The 4,948-nt window shown below is 36.2% G+C and overlaps 1 long non-coding RNA gene across 1 annotated transcript; it reads left to right on the forward strand.

The window, feature by feature from the left end:
- On the forward strand, positions 1-4,587 carry LOC137018837 (uncharacterized). Its single transcript, XR_010894947.1, has 4 exons — positions 1-1,255; positions 1,351-1,422; positions 2,131-2,187; positions 2,578-4,587. It is a non-coding gene; the product is annotated as an uncharacterized lncRNA (long non-coding RNA).
- Positions 4,588-4,948: the final 361 nt, after the last annotated feature.

Below are 4,948 nucleotides of genomic sequence, written 5' to 3' on the forward strand. Positions count from 1 at the left end.
CATTTTAATATCATAATTGATTTAATACATTTTGATTTATTTGATTGAATTGTCTTTTGGAATTTTACTATGTTAGAAAGTCAATCACATGTAAATCAAAATGTTTTATAAAATTATTATTTATAATTCTTTATTAATTATAATTATTTAATTATATTATTAATAATTATTTATAGTATTATTAATATTATGTAATCTTATAATTATATAATTGATGTAATATATAAGAAATATATTTAAGCATTTTATTAATTAAGATTAGAGTAATTTTATTTACATTCAGAACACCCTATAGCTATCACTCAGACCCCAGCGGCCTCTCACAAAGTCTCTGTGTCCTAGAAAGCTAAAGGAACAAATAGTAGTTCAGCTCGAAGAAGAATGTTAGGATGGTGCAGATCACTCATTGCTTGTCCTTTCAGATCTGAGTGTGTGTGAGGCTGTATCTGCCTCAGAAACGTCAGCTTTAGTGCTGTTGACTCACTGGTGTGGATGAATCGATAGGAAGTGTGTTTTCCTCCTCTCGAGCCACAGAGCTCTTCACAGTCACAGCAGATCATCGAGAGCTCAACCTCTCCCTCTCTCTCCGGCTCATCGCTTTCACTTTAGCTTCTCACGCACGCTTTAGACGTGTGTTAATCTCTGGTCAAGGAGACGGACTGTGGGAGTTTAATGAATAGCTCATTTGAAAATGTCATTGTGTGAAATAGATATATATCTCAGAGATGAGAATTAATCAACTGGACTGAAACAATTTAGCTTTACTTGATCTTCCATACATCATTTTATAGTAAAATCATAAAAATGTGAGTCTCAAACGTGATTATCAAGTTTATTAGTTTATCTCTCAATCTTCATTGTATTGCATTATATGTTTTAAAACTACAGAGCTTAAATCATAAAACTAAAATCTCATTGATTTACATAATTTCATCTTACATTTTGTCCATATAAATTTCAGCATCTGCACCAAATTGCATATATTTTTGTGCCTCTAATGAGAGTTAGTTGACATGTAGTTGCAAAGTTACCTATAGTGTAACTTCATATAGTGTAAATGATTTTTCAGACTATTATTTCATTTGTCAGGCTTTACCGGTTTGCGGTTTCCTTTAGAAAGCAGTGACCTCTAGTGGTAGTAAAACACCACACACTTCTGTCTGTCATGACTCTTTATTCTCTTCTGACAGCAGCTGCTCAGGTAGATCGGAGTGTGTTTGAGGAGAGCGTCTACAGTTAAATCATGGATCAGAAGGTGAGTTTACTCTGCTGAGCTGACAGAAAGTGACCGTTGTGCTGATGTGGTCATTTTACTGTGCTGAATTTCTCTGTGTGTGTGTGTCTTTGCAGTCCACTTCACCCCAGAGACTCGCAGCGAAAAGCAGGTCGAAGTCTACAGATGAAGTCCAGCAAGCTAAAAAGGTGGAAGACAACCCATCTACTTCAAATAACTGATATTGCATCTTTGATATAAATGCACGTTTAACCTCAATAATTACACATCTGGTTTGATGGTTCAAATATTTGAACGAAGCGTTCACCCCTTTAAGGATTGATTAGAATCTCCTACAATAGATTTACATTCATCCAAGGTCAAAAACACTTAAATTTTCTCATAATATCCATTACAGCATCAGCTCTTTTCTCACAGTGTCTGAAAAGGTACATTCGAAGATTCGGTCTTTCTAAACCCCGCCTTTCTGAGAGCTGCTCTGCTCTGATTGGTCAGAAACCACCAGTAACGATGACGTCGGTTTTACCGTATCAGTCTCATCAAAGTGGATTTACTTTGGCAGCGTCTTCTCGACATGAACGACACGAACCAAACTCTTCCAGTCTCAGATACAACTACAGTGATTGAGGGCGGAGCAAAGAGATGCTCTTCAGCCAATGAAGACTGTAGACAGGCATTATGTAAATTAGTTACAAACCTACCTAGGTTCAGCAGGAAGTGAGACTGAAATTACTGACGACTCGCTTCAGAATCAATTCTTGCTTTTAGGAGACGACAACTTTTATTTTTTTAAATGGCTCTGTTACATATGGCATCAAAGGAAATATCCAAAAAAGCATAACAGGAGCACTTTATTGTATAAGACCACATTGAATAACTGCCTTTTGATTTGTTAGGCCTTCCACATCCCCCAGAAATCACTACCTGGTGGGTCAGAACTGGAAAAGGTGAAGGTGAGTATTAAACTTTGTGGGTCATGACCAAATGTGGACCACAAAACCAGTCATGAGGGTCAATTTTGAAATTGATTGAAAGTGTGAAATATAGAATTGCTTCAAATATGCCCGTGCGACTTATGACTGGTTTTGTGGTCCAGGGTCACAAATGTCGCTTAAAAATGATAGCAAAACCTGAAACGATTAAAAACGGCTTCATAAAGTGTCTACAAAAAATGGTGTTTGAGATGGTTTAATTTGGTAAATCTCTCCATTTCAGGAGTTTGTTTGTCTCATCACTCTAAAATTTTTCATATCAGAATGTTTTAGTTAAATGTATGTAGGTAAATATTGCTCTTTATTTGGTTATATCAGTCAAAAACCTAAAAAAAGTTCTGTTTATTTCAGGAGGGACCAGAAGAAAATGTGACTCCAGCATCATCCACAGAAGAGCTGAAATGATTCTGCCATTAATCTGTTTCTCTCTCTATCTCTCTCTCTCTCACACACTCTTTCACACACACATGATTGTTTTTTATAAACAATGTTGGTGGTACAGTTACAGCTTTAACTCTTCCTTCTGTTGGATCAGTTTTCAGTCTGTCATCCTGCAGCACATACAGTCTGTCTGCGCTGCGTCTCTGTACTCTGACCCGCTGTTTATATAAACTCTATCATTTCACTATGAACATGAGGACGTGTGTTTTTACTGTAAAGAAGCTGAATTAAGTCATTGGTCAAAGCAAATAAACTTGAAATTGGGCTTAAAATAAATTAGGAGTCCATCCATCCCCATCCCATCCACTAGCAATTGCTATTTTGTCAGTAAGGTACAAGATTATTGTATTATCCCACTTTCCTGGTGTTATCTCATTATAACTGGCCTAGTGTGTTTTCACAGGAAAGTTTGTGTTGCTTTGAAATGATAGTGTACTACTAAAAGATAAACATATTTATTTTACAGCTTTTTATTGGAAGATGAACCAAAAATACTGATGACTCATCTTTTTTACAGGGGCATATATTTGTGTTGAAATGAATGCTGCTGAATCTCCTGCCTCTGACTAGAAATTAATAGATTAGAGATTAATATCATCCTACTTCCTTGTTTATTACCTCATCATTACACATAATGCCCCTTTCACAAGTCTCTGGTGTCCCCAGAATGTGTGTGTGAAGTTTCAGCTCAAAATCCCCCACAGATCATTTATTATAGCTTGTCAAATTTGCCCCTATTTGGGTGTGAGCAAAAACACGCTGTTTCTGTGTGTGTCCCTTTAAATGCAAATGAGCTGCTGCTCCAGAAGAGGGCGGAGCTTTAACAGCTCAACAACAACAAAGCTGGAGAATCTCACACAGCCAAAATGAGGATTGTCAGTAACGGTGTTCAGCCTTACATTGTTCAAACCGGAGTCGACACTGATGGAGAGACTCACGAAGAAGTTACAACTTTTAGACGTTTCTGAATGGTTAGTGGATAAATTGATGTAGTTGCTGTGGAGTTGATTCAACTCATCCACTAGCATGTGCCGTCATGTTCATCTTTTGTGCAAATCCAGTGTTGAATTGACCCTTGTTTGTGAAGCAGTCCGGTGTAAAATGACGGCATGTCAACAACACTGTACTACAACAACTCTTCCTCTTCTCTAAGGAAGTGGAAACTGGTACACCGTTACGAAAACAAAATGGCGGCGCAATGGGTGGAAACATGCAGATTAAGGGATGGTAATATCATAATGAGATCCCCCTTCCTACATTTTAATGTCCCCTTTGAAGGGTTCTATCATGGGATCATTCTGTGGATTTAGTTTTAATTCATTCATATTGTTTTCATTAATTTTAATTTTAAATTAAATGCTATGAATTAAACAGCTTGTATACTTTATCACTAGAAATAAATGATTTGCTAATACTTTCATGCTTAATGGGTTAAGACATTTATTCTTATGAAGAATGTGTTAAAAAAAAAAGCTTGCAAGTTAAGTACTGAGGTGGAGATCAGAGTTTGCAACCGTAAGGTTTTACCATGGTCGTAAAAAAACATTGTGAAAGCATATGGTACCAGGAAACACTGAACCGTACAGGTCTCATTTAGTTAATGCATTAACTGAATAAACAATATATTTTGACATTATTTATTAATCTTTATTAATGTTAGTTAATAAAAATGTTCATGTTAGTTCACAGTGCATTAACTAATGTTAACAGATACAACTTGTGACCCTAATAATGTTTTAGTAAATGTTGAGATTAACATAACTAAGATTAAGAAACCAATTTTTTAAAATCTTTTGTGCTTGGGCTTGTTTATCTTGTGGTTTTGATGCCACTCCAGCTCTCTCCTGTATTTGGGCCACAAATGGTGTCAAACACTCATTTGTTGACTTATTTATTGGCATCAGCTGAAAATACAGAGCTGACATACTGTATGACTCAGCTGAAGATGTTGTGTAAGTGTTTACAGTACCCAGGTTAAAAGTTTGTTTTATGCTAATTGATAATAAAGTTTAAACCGCTCATCATGCTAAAGTTCAGTGAGTGAATTCTGCATCACTGTCAAACTTGTAATCGTTTTTGCATCTCAGAGCCATAAACAAGAAACATGACAACTGTGTAGCTCATTTAGTGCAAGCTATTTTTGACCACAGTAATATTAACACCATCAACACAGGTAAAATAAGACACTGCTCTTAACCAGCCTGCTCCCGCTGTCATCACTGCATTAATAACTAGTTGTTCAGTTCAGATTTGCTCACACAGATTTAATAAACTCATTTCT

Source organism: Chanodichthys erythropterus, chromosome 1, assembly GCF_024489055.1.
Source record: "Chanodichthys erythropterus isolate Z2021 chromosome 1, ASM2448905v1, whole genome shotgun sequence".
NCBI classification, from domain to species: Eukaryota; Metazoa; Chordata; class Actinopteri; order Cypriniformes; family Xenocyprididae; genus Chanodichthys; species Chanodichthys erythropterus.